This window comes from Rhagoletis pomonella, unplaced genomic scaffold (assembly GCF_013731165.1).
Source record: "Rhagoletis pomonella isolate Grant_MI unplaced genomic scaffold, Rhpom_1.0 Rhpom_scaffold_00008, whole genome shotgun sequence".
NCBI classification, from domain to species: Eukaryota; Metazoa; Arthropoda; class Insecta; order Diptera; family Tephritidae; genus Rhagoletis; species Rhagoletis pomonella.
In genome coordinates this window covers 2,547,573-2,565,407 of record NW_023458562.1, presented here as the reverse complement: position 1 = coordinate 2,565,407, position 17,835 = coordinate 2,547,573, and positions in this window count along the sequence as shown.

The window sequence follows — 17,835 nt, the reverse complement described above, 5'->3', positions numbered from 1 at the left end:
GAGATGTGGTGATCTCCGAAATAGTGCTATAACTTCTACCGCTTAGACTTTGTTGCTTTTTCAATTTTTCCTAATAAACAATCGTGGTACAAAGCTCAATAAAAATACTAAAAATAAAATATAGTTTAATCCTTTGACTACACGTTTGTGTTAAAGCTTTTAGATTCTGGTCATGCGTTTGGACACAATAACCCAAAATCATTGTACAAATAACTTAACCGTACACAAGTTTCTCGATAAAGGGCAACAAACATTATTTTTTGTTCGTTAATATAAAGTAGTGGATAAAAATATATGCATATGCGAAAGGTAAATTTATCTGTTTAAAAGAACACCACTCGCTTACGACACAGAAATATTTTCGTACAAAATTACGCAAAGCTGTCAATTTCTTACTCGCTCGTTTTTAGGAATGCCATTGATATGAATTTCTACGATTCGTAGCAAAATCCTAATACGGAAGTGGTGCACAACAGGGGTGTTAATTTTATTATCAACCAAAACTCTATTGGTGGTTTTACCATGCAAACTTAAATTCAAATCATGTCATACTACACATGTGTGCTAAGTAAGCTAATATTGTTAGCCACAATTCGTCTGTCAATCGACTTTGCAATTCAAAATTAGTTTCCGTTAAAAAACAATTGTACCTCGGAATGCAATTCGAACAACCTGCTCAGCATTTTCTCCTTTGAAAGTCATCTTACCTCCGTATATAGCAGCAACTGAATATGAGCGCTGCCCATTCCAGAACACAAAAAAATTGAAAAGAAAAGAGAGTTTAAAGCTCGAGACTTTATAAAATTGACTATCTTGATAATAAAATTGAACTATCATTTGTTTGGTTTGTCCGCTAGGGTACCACCTTTGGTGGTATAATGTAGCACTGGTAGTACGCGTATCACAGATTCAGAAACCCTGCGCTAGAGCAGTGGTCGGCATTCTAACACATTAAGTTTGTAAGTTGCGAAAAGTGCCCAGAGCGTGAGGAATGCAAAAAACCACTTTTCTTACCCGGAATCAACAAATCAGTTCTAAACAATGATTTTATGTGCATTTATCTCATACAGCTAATAAAATTAGCAAATACCTACATTTCTGAACCTATAGTGCTATTTTCCATTTTTATATTTTACAAAGAAGCTCGGCCAAACACTAACATATGTGTTAGCGCCAACATATTATTATTATTATATTTTACAAAATTTACTATCGGATGTAGGTTAGGTTAGGTTAAGTGGGCGGCTGTGAGAAGAGTTCACTCGGAGGCCACAAAGGCCCACTACGATGCCCAGGGGTGTTTCCCCATGCCTATCCCTACATGTCTTTGAACCATTTCGATTCCCTGGCGAATCCAAGCAGTCCCTCCAGTGGAGCTTTCGCTAAGGTACCCAGGCTCTCGAAGAAATGGTCCCCAAGAAATTTGAGGCGTTTTTTTCGGAGTGCTGGACATTCACAAAGGAAGTGCTGGATGGATTCTACCTCCGCCTCATCTCTACAGCTTTTACAGAAATCGTTATGCGGTGCTCCGAACCTGGCAGCCATGTGACCAATGGTACAGTGTCCCGGTACTATTCCTGTGAGAAGTTTAACGTTTGGCTTTGACAGCCTTAATAAACTCATTGTTCTTCGTTCGTCGAGCCGTGGCCAGAGCGATCGCGATACCATGCAGGTGTGCAGATTTTCCCGCCTGCTGTTGGTGGCTGCCTTGGTCACTCTCTCGACATCTGAAAACAGAAATCGCAGGGGAGGTTTCACGACCTGGATCGCTTCCCCAAGCCCCATTCCAGATCCCTTTCAAGCACATTCGTCCGCTTCCTCATTTTCTGGGACACCGTTGCGTCCCGGGACCCAGTAAAGGTTGATTATGTGTTGCTGTAGAGCTTGAAGGGATCTTCGATATTTCTTATCTCATATCGAGTTGGTTGTTTCCGAACCTAAGGCTTTGATAGCTGCTTGACTGTCCACGACAAAGGCAAGTTTAGATGGAGCTAGGTCGATTATGCTCACCAGCCTTGCCGCCATGTCGATTCCATATACCTCAGCCTGAAAAACACTGCAGTGATCCGGGAGTCTGTAAGACTCTCTCAGAGATAACTCCTGACACTCGTTTATCTTACCTCCCTTTTTCATATTTTGAATGAGCTTATTCGCAAAGAAATTAAAAGAGTGAGAAAATGATACCTCATAAGTCTAAATGGTAAGGTTTTGGTTGAGTTATTTAAGTTTTTCTTAAACCAGTCTTTGAAAAAAGTGCAAAAACAGCATCAAAAATCTCATTATTATGATTCCGTAGAAATTTTTTTTTATATTTTTATGAAAACTTTTTAAGCTTAAACTACTTAGTCATCTGAGGTAATTTTGTCAAAAAATATTAAAAACAAAACTGTTTATTAATAAAAGAGCTCAATTTTTGGTGGTATTTTCAGCTCGTAAATCTTTTGCGAGATATTTTGGTGGAAGTCTTAAAATATAATACATAGATTTTATAATTCCAGTGGAAAACGGCACCGCTTTTTTTGTATGTGCAGTGATGCAGTCTACATAAGTTGGCTATGATTACTTGGCCGTCTATCATAGTAGCACAATACCGCTAAGTACATTTTAAAATTTTCAGGCAATAGCCCCATGCGATTATCGATTATATTTTTTGATATGTGTGTAATATTTTATTTTTATCAGTATTTTTCTTTTAATCAAAATATGTTGATATAAAAGTGAAAAAAAAATATTTTGCCAGAACCTCCCCGAAAAAAATCCTGGCTACGGCCCTGCTTATAACGGATAATTGTTTCGCAAAAACTTGGTTAAAATATGATTTTTTTGTTGTTTAAAGTAATAATAAATACATATATACATATATAAGATACATTTTATGAATTTATGACATACTAACTTTTATTATTTTTTTCTAGGGATTACAATAGCTATTGCAATATGCCTTCTCATTCTTGGAATTTTGGTCACTTGTGAATTTACTGCGCTAATTAATCTAATAATTAACTACCAAGTTGCACTCCGGCCAGGGAGCCAAACTTTCGGCTGGTGGGCCAAGCCTCCAGTGGAACCAAAAATTTCTGTTTATGTGTACAATGTCACAAATGCCAACGAATTTTTAAACAATGCATCAAAACCTATTCTAGATGAAGTGGGGCCTTATGTTTACACGTAAGTTTTGTGAAAAAATTACAAATATTAAAAAGTTTACAGAGACATTTCATACGACGATTCTATGAGTCAAGTTTTCTCAAGTGGGCCACCCAAAGTTGACTTTTCGATTTTTAATATTTCATTGACCGATTTTGAAAGTTAACATGGTGTGAACTATTGACACCAAAAATTTTGCGCTACTTTTATTTTTTTACGAGTTATTTGCAAATTAATTTTTATGCAGGCGTTTACAATTTTTGAAATATTCCAGCAACCATTCATTCGAATCGTATGATTTTTTTGACAGCAGTTAGAGAACTTATTGGGCAACAAAATAAAGTGGTCAGTTTGTAAAATTTCGATTCTTGTTTTATAAAAGTTTTTATTTTTTTAATCAATTGAATTTTGTTACATAGGAAAAAAATTCAAAAAGCATTATTTACTGTAGATATCCAATTTTATTTTCATAAAAAAAAATTACTCTACCTTTGATTGACTTAAAGTTTTTTACTAAAAAAATGAACGAAGCTTAAAAAGAAAATATAATACAAATGAACTGAAAAGCAAAAAAATAAAACTCAATCATCAAATCTAGAATTATCAAATTATTTTATTTTTTTTGCTTTTCAGTTCATTTGTATTATATTTTTTAACTTGGTTCATTTTTTTGGTAAAAAGCTTGTAAGTTAAAAAAATAAAAAAAAATTATAGAACAAGAATCAAAATTTTACAAGCTGTGCACTTTATTTTGTTGTCCAATAAGTATTCTAATTGCTTTCAAAAAATCATAAGATTCGAATGATGGTTTCTGAAATATTTCAAAAAGTGTAAAAGCTTGCATAAAAATTTCTTTGCAAATAACTAGTCAAAAAAATTAAATTAGCGCAAAATCTTTAGTTTCAATATTGTGCATTTTCAAAATCGGTCAATGAAATATAAAAAAATCGAAGTCTGCTTTGGGTGGCCCACTTGAGAAAACTAAACGTTAATAACGTTAAAAGTTATAAAAAATAGTGAGTTTCTACGCGAGTTCGTCCGATTTAGTGGAACTTTTGCCCATAACTACGGTGACCAGATTTCTGTGGAAAAAAATCGGGACATACCTAAACCATCGGTTTCAACATACAATTTTGTCTTTAGAATAAAAAGACATTGCATATTTTAATAGTTTTATTTAAAACAAAACAAAGAGCAAAAAATTTATATTCAATATATATGCGGTGTAAATAGGGAAGCCACATTTTGGCAAGTTTTGGCCACTTTTCTTTGATTAAAAAATGTTTATTGGTATTTTATGAAAATATAACTTACTATTAAAAAAACACGTCAATCAAAAATTCAAACTTTGTAGAACATTTATGAAAATTCGAAGAAATTAACAAATGGTGATCAAAATTTTTGCCATTTTAATTAGATTTTCTACAATTGTTTTGAGCAGGGTTTTAAATTGCTTTTAAATGCGTTCGCAGTTGCTTAACTACGACTAACACATATAAATCAGCAAAAGCGAAAAAGAAAAATAAAATAAAAAACTTTTTAATATACAACGCTTTTATAAATGGACTAAAAATTATTTTCTCTAAATTTCTCAGTCCCATAGAATTTGTTTTGATAACTTTTGATTTTGATATTTTAGCAAAAGTCATTATAAACCATATATGAGAATGAAAACGAAAAACGTGGAGCGCATGCAGCATTAAATTTAATTGACAATAGTCAAACTACATAACATAGACCCAAAATTTCTACAGAGAAAGTACAAATTTGATATCGATTTTAAGCGGTCGTTATTCACATATCCACATTCATACATATATTACCCTTCATATCAATTCAGGTCTACTACATGCACCCCACGCTCTTGATTTCCAATCTCATAAATTTTTTATAATGACTTTTGCCAAAATTTCAAAATCAAAAGTTATCAAAACCAATTCTATGGGACAAAGAAATATTATTTTCTAATCTTTAGTCCATTTATAAAACCGTTGTATATTAAAAAGTTTTTTGATGTGTATACATCTTTGGTTTCGGTAGCGGTAAAATTTGCGAAGCTGTAACGCATAGCCCAGCAGAAAATTTCGAAGAGCCAGCATGTGTATTGCAGCAGAAAAATTTTAGTTTCATTAGAAGCACCCTGTGTTTACTTGGATATGTTGCATACATTTATGCAGAGTAAGAGGAAATGCGGTACAAACGATTATTACTTCCGATTATGCAAACTCCGCGCATGCATACGGATATGTACCTATATGTATACATACTTAAATTTGTATGTACATACATATGGATGAGCTCATTTGTTGAAAGTGTTTCGATATTCGTAGAATGCTTTAAGGCATATGGTTAGTAGTCTATTGATAAGAAAGCCAGGCGAAAATTTTCAAAATTTTGAAATCATTTTATCTGGGTCCGTTGATAACTGATGAACATACATGTGCATATATATGCATATATATACGTATGTGTGTATGGACGATATAATAGCTCTGATCCAATACTTTTCCTGTTAAAAGTGAGAGTAAAAAGTGAGTAACAGCAAAAAGTACGGAAACCTAGAAAGCATCGGGTAAAATCTTCCAACTTCATTCTCCACACAACTCTCCAAACACCGCTCTCATTAACAAGATTTTGGAGTACGGGATCATTTTTCCTGTAACTTCCTGCAAGTTCGTGTAAACACCTGTTAGTTCATTGAGTACTGGGTTTATTTGTAAGTCGAAAAATGTAAATCGTAAAATGTAAATCGTAAAATGTAAATCGTAAATGTAAATTTGGGTTCATTTGGTTTATTTGTAAATCGAGCAGATTTAAAATATATTAAAAGGGTCATGAAAAAAATACAATGGACGGCATGTAGTCTGAGTTTGGTTTTCTGCAAGCGTTTTTTGCGTGCTTGGTTCCAACAAAAAAAAAAGTTCAAACGCAGGAAAATTTGGTACTTAAAAAAAAGGCGTGAGTACTAGGTTCTCATGAAATTTGATGTGTAAACATATGCGTACGGCAAAGCATAAAAGCACGTTTACATATAAATATAATCTCCATGACAACCCTAGGAAAAGTTAATTTTCTTCTCTGTGCAACCGTGGGCACTTTTTCCTGCTACACATATTAAGCAATTTAAATATTTTTTAACTTAATATTTTATTACAAATACCTTTACAAACCTCTTTTCCTTGCGTAAATTTTTGTTTGCTTCTCCATTTGACATTCCTCCTCTTCTTCGCAAGTATAATCGATAAAACTAGGTTGAACACCAAAAAGTTATCGGTTTAATCTGAGATTATTTTATAATTATAATTTTGTATGGCTAGTCTCTTTTTCTAATTACAGATTAGGGAGTTAAGATCGAAAATGAGCATAATCTATTTATATGTAAATTTATTATTAGGCGATTCAGTTACATACTCGTACATACACATCCACGTGTTAGAAATTAAACATAAATTTTACTCAATTTTATTCAGTTTGCGGATTTAATTCTTTTTATTCATTTTCATTTTTAATTTTTTAATACATGAAATTATAGGTATGATTGATAAAATATGATACTTGTATATACTTGTAACTCAAGGGCGCTAAAATATATTGAAAACGTCGCATCAATTGTTGTTTTTGAGCTTGTAGTTTGAGCAAACGAACCCAGTTAAATTGATTTCAGTATTCCTTAAATTTTCGCCTTGTTTTTTATCAACAGTATACTAAACCTATGCCTAAAACCATGTTACGAATATCAAAACCACTTGCAACAAATGAGTTCATACATATATATGTACATACAAACTTAAGTATGTATACATTTGTATGGGTAAATAGCCGTTTGCATACGCGGTCTTTGCATAATCGGGAGTAATAATCATATGTACCGCATTTCCTGTTACTCTGCATATGCCTTAATGTATGCAACCGTTTGCAGTAGCAAGTAAACACAGGGTGCTTCTAATGAAATAAAAAAAATTCTGCTGCATTACACACGCTAGGCCTTCCGAAATTTTCTGTTGGGCTTTTGTAACGCATAGCCCAGCAGAAAATTTCGAGGCCAGCGTGTGTATTGCAGCAGAAAGATTTTAATTTCATTAGAAGCACCCTGTGTTTCATTGATATTGCAAATGGTTGCATACATTTAGGCATATGCAGAGTAAGAGGAATTGCGGCATAATTGATTATTACTTCCAATTATGCAAACACCGCGCACGCATACTGCTGTATATCTATCTGCACACATACTGAAGTTTGCATGTACATACATATATATGAACTCATTTGTTGCAAGTGGTTTCGATATTCGTAGCATGGTTTTAGGCATATGTTTAGTAGGCTTGATAAAAAGCGAGGCGAAATTTTAAAAAATACTGAAATCATTTTAACTGGGTCCGTTGATAACTGATGAACATACATGTTCATAAGTATGTATATATACATACATATGTATGTATGGATGATATAATAGCTCTGATCCAATACTTTTCGTGTAAAATCCTGTAAAAATGTCAAACAGCAAAATTACTCTCTGAAGTCAGAGTAAAAAGTGAGCAACAGCAAAAAGTACGGGCATAACAGAGCATCGGGTAAAATCTTGCAACCCTCTCTACACAACTCTCCAAAAATCGCTCTCATTCACATGATTTTGGAGTACGGGATCTATTTTCCTGTAACTTCCTGTAAGTTCGTGTAAAAGTTCATTGAGTACTGGATCAGAGCACAAAGAGAAGACGTGAGTAAGAGGAAATGCCACACAAATTAATTTAGCTTCCCATTTTGCAAATCAAAGATGGTATGTTATATGTATTCATGACTTTAACGTAAACCCAGCGACAGATGAAGCAGAACTACAGATTATATTCCTAAAAGAAAAACTAAATTTAGGAATATATACAAATATAAATGCTCAAACTACAAGCTCAAAAACAGTAATTAATGCGGTGTTCTCAAGATATTTTAACGCCCTTGAATCACAAGTAAATACAAGTATCATATTTTATTTATTTACTAGCATACCCGGCGAACTTCGTTCCGCCCAAAATTTTTATATATTTTATTGAAACTTTTTGGTCCAACATTTTCACCAACAATTCACGTTTACGATTTTCATTGGCACATTCGTCTGCTAAGATTATGGTTTGGTGGTCATTTGCCGCTTTAAATAACCTAAGGAAAGTGTTATATCCGTGAAGAAGTTCTTGAAATTCTCCAGTTGTGCGGCATTTCATAGCACGGTTGTTCGCAAAGCGAAATACAATTTTTCCTCTTCACTCCCTGGCGGCAACAATGACCCGGTTCTATAGTGAATGTCCTAGAAGCTTTACAGTATAGTTGGTGGCAATTTCAAAATGGATGCGGATCATTGTTCTACAGAAATGCAATATACATCTACTTATTTCAGACGAAATACCTTAAAAGTTTGAATAATAATATTGGAAAATCACATCCGTTGGGCCAATCGCAACGCAGGAGCTTTCGATATACTCAATGGTGCAACAGCTCGATTTAATCTTACCTTCACGGCACCTTTCTCACTTGGCTATTTTTAGCAATAACTTCACTTCAGCACCACTTGGCAGCACGTTTATTATTTATTTATTTATTTATTTATTCGTTTTAATCTAGAAAAGTGTAACAATTCTTACAGATTACAAATTTAAAACATTAGCCAAATCGGATCATAAATAAGATTTTTAGTGATAACTCAACTACAGCGCCAACTGTCGGATTAAATTGTGAAACTAAACCATCCAGAGACACATTCAAACACACACAAAAAGTTTCGTTAAAATCCGTACAACCATTTAGGAGGATTTCACTCACAAACACACCTACAGAAGAATTATAAATACATTCAAAGATAGCTAAAGGTCGGTACGTTTGTAGGCCTCACACCCCTTTTCAAATAGCCCAAATTTTCTCTATGATTATGATTTCAACTACATACATATCTCCATACAAAGTTCCAGTACTGTAACATGAATATATTCAGAGCTATGCAGTATAAAAATTCGATTTATATGGGAGGTGTCACGCCCCCCCCCTTCCAACAGCTGCTCTTTTTCTTCATGAGTATGCGATTGATTTCGTATATCTCCATACCAAGTTCCAGAACTCTACCATGAACATTTCCAAAGATATGCAGTATGAAAAATTCGGTTTGTACGGAAGATGCCACGCCCCCTTTTCCAATAGTTCCAATTTTTCTCCAAGAGTATGCGATTGACTTCGTATATCTCCATACCAAGTTCCAGAACTCTACCATGCACACTTTCAGAGATATGTAGCATGAGAAATTCGGTTGGTATGGGAGGTGCCACGCCCCCTTTACATATTGATTTTTTTAGCCTAAAACCATCCTGGGGACACGTGCTGCAGGTGGCAGTTTCAAAAAAATCGGCTCAGCCGCTCTCGAGCTTTGCGAAAACTAAAAAACGGCTTTCAAAATATATATTAGTTGAGATATATTATATATTATAATTATATTTTGACAGTATCCGTTGTTTCTGATTGGCGCAAAAATATCTTGCTTAGTGACGAATTCGCCCCTTGATATGGTGGTTGCTCAAAGCTATTTATATTCGAAATTGTATGAAAACTGGAAAAGAGGAATCTATAAGCTTATCCAGGCAAAAATCTACCCACTTAAGTACCGAATTTTAAGCAAATCGGACCATAAATTCGATTTCTTCGAATAGATCGGTCCCTGGTCCACTTCTCGGAAAACATGGATCATATATGCTAATATATGCTAAAAATCTACCTAAGTACCGAATTTTAAGCAAATCGGACCATAAATTCGATTTCTTCGAATAGATCGGTCCCTGGTCCACTTCTCGGAAAACATGGATCATATATGCTAAAAAGCTACCTACGTACCGAATTTTAACCAAATCGGTCCCTGGTCCACTTCTCGGAAAAAATGGATCATATATGCTAATATATGCTAAAAAGCTACCTGCGCACCGAATTTTAAGCAAATCGGACCATAAATACGGATTTTAGAAATATCTCGACTGCAGCGCCACCTATCGACATTAGTTTTGTTCTATAATACTCCCAGTGATTATATGCACCTACCGTAAAAATGTCATTAAAATCGGATGGGTACTTTTGACGCCTATAAAGGACATACAGACAAACATTCATTTTTATATATATAGATTTATTCATTCATTTACAGTCTACAAAGTCAAATGCTTCTTACAGGCTAGTTAATTAACAAGTAATTTTTAGCAAAAAAAACCGACTTATAATATATATATATATATATATATATTTCATGATCCAATGATCGGATCTAAACCAGATTAGTATGAGACCACCTCTGAGACACTACCTTTCCGATGCAAAAAATAATTATCGAAATCGGTTGACGTGGTCCAAAGGCGTGAGTACTAAGTACTCATGAAACACGGTGTCCTTGAACCAGATTCAACTGAATCGGTCTGGAACGATGGAATTTTCCGATTAGACTATTTTGGGGGAGTGTTCCCGAGTTAGAATACGTGAAGTTCAAAATCGTGGCAAGTGCCGATTTCGAAAACGGTAACTTTTTCGATTTTCAGATAGGTTTTCGATAAGGTTCTAGATGAATGATTATTTATATTTACATATATACAAGTCGTTTGTATACATATTTATACATATACATATGTGCAGGCCCGACTATAGGGTGGAGTTTTTCCCACGGTCCCGGATTTTTCCTTAAATTTAGTTGGAAGATCAAAATTATAAAATTTTGTTAAATTTGATTATTTAATATTCACATAGCTTTTATAATATCCAATAAATGCGAAAGCGCATGTCTAGATGCACATGGTGTGGTAAGGTCACTTCCGTGCTAGTCAAAACGGCCACCAATCTGGCCTAATGTGAGACATAGAAAGGTTCCGAAGTCAACACGTGTTGTCTAAATCTTGTCATCTCAATGATTTCCCATGGTTAATCAAACATTTTGAGCTCGAAATTGTAGTGCGACCTTTAAAGAGATTCGAGGGGAAAATCAGAAATCAACAGAAGACGATTTTCTTGCATACAGCCAATCTGAGTTTAAAGGAAGGCATTTGACTAAAACAATAAAATCTATTTTACGCATTCACTTGATCCGCACAACAGTACAGCAAAACAAATTCTGCCTTTAGACGAAAAAAGGCCATTCTCCACATATTACGAAAATACTTGGTATTTTTCAAAAGCCCTGAATATGGATGATAACGTTGGAAGTTCGTTAAATTTAAAAAAACCTTTCTAGGGTTAGAGGGGGCCCGTCTCATATTTAGTACCGGCACCGGACGACAATACAAGTTTATATTATTAAATGAAAAAAACTAACTAATAAAAGAACACCTGTAAAGTAATAAGTGTTTAAGTTTATTTTTTTGAAACCAGATAAAAGTTGGCCGTCATAAGTGGACCAACAGTTGGCGGCTATTGTAGTAGACGACTACGAAATTCCCACAGGCTATACATGTATATACATACATATCGAGCCCTATCTGCCAAAAACGTAAGCGAAATTTTGTTTTTCAAAATTTTCTTTTTGATGCAGAAATGCATCTGGATGCTCTATGAATATTTCTGCCTCAAAAAGAAAATTTTGAAAAAAATTGCGCTTACGTTATTTTGGTGGTTAGGGTTCGATATTTTAAAAATTACTCATATACAGTCTTAGTTATACTATACTTAAATGCGAAAATAGTCTAATCGGAAATTCCATCGTTCCATACCGATTCAGTTAAATCTGGTTCAAGGACACCGTGGAAAATTGATGTGTAAACATATGCGAACGGCAAAGCATAAAAGTACGTTTACATATAAATATAATCGCAATCAAAGCTCGTTAGCTGTCAAATTGGTTTGCTTGTTATTCACACAACTCTAGGAAAAGTTAAACTTCTTCTCTGCTATATTTTGCTATTTATATATATTTTAACTGAATATTTTATTAAAAATACCTTTACAAATCTCTTTTCTTTACTTGCGTAAATTTTTGTTTACTTTTACATTTGACATTCCTCCTCTTCTTAGCAAGTATAATCGATAAAACTAGGTTGGACACCAAAAAGTTAGCAGTTTAATCTAGGATAATTTTATAATTATAATTTTGTATGGCTAATCTAATCTAATTACATATTAGGGAGTTAAGCTCGAAAATGTGGATAATCTTTTTATATGTAAAGCTATTCTTAGGCGATTCATTTACATACATACACATGTAGGTTAGGTTAGAAATTAAACATCAATTTCATTTAATTTTATTCATTTTGCTGATTTAATTTGGTTTTATTCATTTTCATTTTTAATTCTCTTAGTGCATGAAATTATCGGTATGATTGATAAAATATAATACTTGTAAGTTGTGTAGAGATTGAAGTTGCAAGATTTTACCCGATGCTTTTTTTGTTCCGTACGTGTTGCTGTTACTCATTTTTTACTCTCACTTCAGAGAGTGATTTGGCTGTTTGACTTTTTCCAGGATTTAACACGAAAAGTATTAGATCAGAGCTATTATATACATACATATATGCATGTATGTTCATCAGTTATCAACGGTACCAGTTAAAATAATTTCAGTATTTTTTTAAATTTTCGCCTTGTTTTTTATCAAAATAGACTACTAAACCTATGCCTAAAACCATCTACGAATATCAAAACCAGTTGCACCAAAAGAGTTCATACATATATATGTATGTACATACAAACTTATGCATGTGCGGAGTTTGCATAATCGGAAGTAATAAACAATCGCACTGCATTTCCTGTTACTATTCATATGCCTAAATGTATGCAACCATTTACAACAGCAAGTAAACACAGGGTGGTTATGATGAAATTAAAATTGATAAATACACATGCAAAACCCTTCGAAATTTTCTGCTGGGCTATGCGTTACAGCTTCGCTAATTTTACCCCTACCGAAGCCAAAGATGTATACACATCAAAAATATTCCGACGAACTGATAACCTCCTCCTTTTTTTGGAAGTCGGTTAAAAATAGAAAATAATTGGAGCTTAAATCTATCCAAACTTGCACTAAAATGGAGATCTTTATTATATCTGTTACATAGCCGAATTGATCTACTGATTGATACGTAGAACGCATAACTAGTTCTATGAACTGAGTCCACAAGTAACCTATTTCGCCTCAAATCTCGCGGTGGAATATAAAAATTGAATAAACTGGCTAACAATGGACAATTAATGTGCTCATTCATGACATTATATTCAAAAATAAGGGACGAACAAATTCTCCTTTCATGAAGAGTTTGGAGCCCCAGCAACTTACGTCTGGCAGTATATGATGCAAGGCCATTCTGCCAATTCAGTTTGCAAAAAGCTATTTTAGTGAACACTTTTTGAACCTTTTCGATTTTTGCTGAATGAGCAGTATTCAAGTCTACTTCTTACCAACGAAACATAGAGTGACTTCAAAGTCAAAGGATCTTTAAAGTCCTCAGAGTTTCTCCTTATGAAACCAATCAAATGATTTGGCAATAATAAAGTCAAGTGCTTAGAGAAGGAGAGTTTCGAGGAAAAGTAAACACCTAAATCCTTCACCTCAAAGGTGCGGAATAAATCAGTCATTCTAATTGTAACTAAATTGAATGGTGTTATTAATTCTTGAATATGTTACAGTAAATCATTTATTCCCGTTTAAAAACAAGGTATTCATGGTGCACCATTCTTCAAAACTATTCAGATCACGTTGTAGTTAAGCACAATCCGACAGGTCTCGTACTCTAAGAAATAATTTTACATCATCAGCGAACATTAAACAATTAGCGAATTTAAATTGATACGGAAAGTCATTTATGAATATAAGAAACAAGAGAGGTCCACAATGAGTCCCTTGTGGGATTCCTGACCAGGCATTAACAAGCCAACTTTATTTCGTAGACCCAGTTGTAATAACAAGCTTCCTTGCACGTAAAAAGCAAGTTAAAAACTTTAAAAGTGTACCAGTGATACCGTAGGGCTGCAATTTATGCACTAACAATGAGTGATTGACTTTGTCAAATGCCTTAGAGCAATCTGTGTAAATTACATCAAGCTGAGACCGATTTTCAAAAGCTTGAACTACCTCATTTGTTACTAAAGCTAGAGTAGTACACGTTGATCTACCAGGATAAAATCCGTGTCGGCAATCCACAATAGCACTGCTTAAATGGTCAAATAACTTTTGATAGAGTATGAAATCAAATAGTTTAGCCATGGTGCTCTGCTTAACAACTGGGCTGTAATTACATATGTCATTACGGTCACCCGATTTGAATATAGGGACTATTGAGCATAATTTCCAAGGCTCAAGAAAAGATCCACTTTTTTAGCATTTATGGAAAAGCAGTGCAATAGGAGAAAATCCTTCAGTATCTACCTTAGGGCTTGAATTCAAATTCGAAATTGCGAGATGAACGCCATTTGCAGAGATTTCAAAAGAACTAATTGTTGGTAATTCAGAATGGGTAAAGTTGGGAAACGTAGAAGTATTTTGTTTTGTGTAAACCTTCTGAAAAAGTTGATCGAAAAGGTTGCAAGTATCTCCGTATTATCAGACATTAAACCATCATATTCCATTAGTTTGCCTCTTTGAATTTATGAAAAACCAAAATTTAGAAGGATTTGACTCCAAGTCCGACTCCTTTTCGAACATATATTGCTTAAATAGAAACTTGTGGAGAGTCGAACTCTTTTCCCAGAAAAATAAATTTCTGTCGATCATCTTCATTATTACTATTTCTCAGCTTTTTATATGCTTTATTTTTAACATTTTTTAAATGGGAAATCTTTGGATCGAACCACGGAGGTTTTCTATTTATAATGATTTGCCTACACGGAACATAATTAGAGATGGATTGGAGAAACCATTGACGCATAATATCGTAATGATCTTCCAGTCTACCTAAAGACTCAAAAAATGACCAATCAATGTCAAACAAAAATTTATTCATTGCAGAAAAGTCTGCCCGAAAGTAATTATATTCCACTACGGACTTAAGAGGCTTCTTTTCAAAATTATAAAAATCAAAATTAACATCTAGAGCTTTATGATGTAAACTATTATCTAAAATAGGCGCTGGTCTTTCAAAGCATGATATTTAATGTTCTTCATCAGATCTAAAAACCTACCATTAGTCGATATAACTCATTCATCTATTTCAGACTTGATATTCGTAAGAAATATGTTATTATAGACCACGGATTTTGTCCTGGTAGATCAACGTGTACTAATCTAGCTTTAGTAACAAATGAGGTAGTTCAAGGTTTTGAAAATCGGTCTCAGCTTGATGTAATATTACACAGAATGCTCTAAGGCATTTGACAAAGTCAATCACTCATTGTGCGAAAACATTGTCGATATAACTAATTCATCTACATATTTCAGACTTGATATTCGTAAGCAATATGTTGTTACTATGACTCTGCCAAGAAATGCTACTTAAATTAAAATCTCCTAGGAAAATAATCTCATCAGACGGTTTAGCATTGTTAATTACATCTACAAGATTATCTAAATGACTTTGATAAACAGCAATATCACTATTTGGCGGAATATACGATATTAAAAACAAAATAGTTTTATTGTTAGTAAACTTAACACTAACACACTACCAACACCATTCAGATTAACAGCTTTGCTGCAAAAATCCGTTCTGACTGCAATTAAGCAGCGATCTTTACGATAAACATAATAGTCGTCGTCGTAAAATTCATTCAAAGAAAAATTTCCATTTAATCAAGTTTCAGTTATAGCCAAGGCGAATTTATATAAGGTGGTGTTACTAGTTCAGCTGATTTTGTGTATGTGTTTCGCCGCACGGCTTCTGATATCAATTTGAAAAATTTTGTTTGAATTTGTACACACACTATTACAGATTTTGACAGTTTATGCCGCCAAAGCAAACACAAAATACATGTAAATTTTTGTTTTTGTACTCCTGCTATATCCTTATATTAATTCGCCTTGGTTATAGCTGTAACATCGAAATCATGTGATAAAACATTGGGATGAAACTGTGAGGATTTCGTACGCATTCCACTCGCATTGTGATGATGTAAAGAATAGTTTGGAGGTGAGGGGCAAAATGGTTTGGCAGATTCATTCACGTTATTGATTCTGCAGCGTTGGTGTTTTGAAAAAAATTGTAATGGGCGCACCTTAACGTTTACTGGCCAGAACGCAGTTTATTATAGTCTGATAAAGAGACACCCAACTTGAAATTAACTCTTACCAATTTCTTCAAAGAGTCAGCAGGAAGGTCTTTTTTAATAAGCTTATAGCAAGCGTTGCTGTTAGAATCAATCGATGCATGTTTGGCGACAAAATTCATGATGTCGTTTTCGTTGACAGAGGGCTTAAAAGACAAATGCAACCATTTGAGCGGAAAAACAACATCCAATTCTTTACTGGGACTACTACCAACAACTCTGGCCCTCTTTTTATTGTCTTTCAGTACACCAGCACCAGAAGTTTTGTCGTTAGAAAGTGCATTAGTATAGTTATTATTTTTCTTAGCAGCAGCAGATCCGAGAGCGCTCGTAGTTCCAGTATTACTAGCAACAACAGTATCAGCAACAAAAGCATTGACTGTATTAGTATTAGCAGATATTTGCTTTTTATTACTTTTAGCAGTGACGATAGAACCAGAAACAGCATTCGCACACGATAATGGCGTCGTATCAATTACAATTATCAATTTTACTGATAATTTTATATATTAAAAGAATTAAAAATGAGTATGAATAAAAAAATTAAATCAGCAAAATGATTAAAATTAAGTGAAATTAATGTTTAATTTCTAACCTAGCCTACATGTGTATGTATGTAACTCAATCGCCTAACAATAGCTTTACATATAAAAGGATTATCCTCATTTTCGAGCTTAACTCCCTAATATGTAATTAGAAAAGGAGATTAGCCATACAAAATTATAATCTATATATATAAAAAAGGATGTATGTATGTATGTATGTATGTATCTATGCAGCTTATAGACTCCGAAACCATTCAGCCGATTTTGTTAAAATTTCCAGGATAGCTTCATAGAAACTCGGAGAGTGTTCCTGTGAAGTTTGGCTATTTTTGAAAGATTTGCCACCTGTCAGAAAAATAAAATTTATTTAAATATGCAAGTAAAGTAAGTATAGATATCAAATGGAAGGTATTTGAGAAAGATATTTAAGAAAATTTACATCAAAAAATATTTTAATAAGTGTTGGCACCTGGTCAAAAAGTTAAAAATAATGAATATCTAATGCAATTCACATCAAATATTGCAATATGGGTATCAAACGGAAGGTATTGGAGAAAGATTCACGCCAAACATATTTTTGAGTAGAGTTGCCACCTCTTTCAAAAAAACTTAAATGACATAAATGTGTGTATTAAAAAGTATTTCTCAGGATACGTATCAAACGGAGCTATTGGGAAATGTTTCAGTTAAGACCAATTACACAGCCACACAAAAAAAAATTTGTGTTCTGACCCAAAGGTCTCACTATGTGTAGTTTATGTTTTTGGGGTCGCTGAATCCGAATCCGAGGTCCATTTAACCCCATCAGTTCAGGGTTTTGATATAACCCCAGAAAACCAATATGGCGGACACCTTTTGGAAAAAGTCATCGGATTCGCTTGAAACTCGTTACTCGGGGGTTTTCGGGGTCGCTAATTACGAATATGATATTATTTTTTCAAAATTCAAA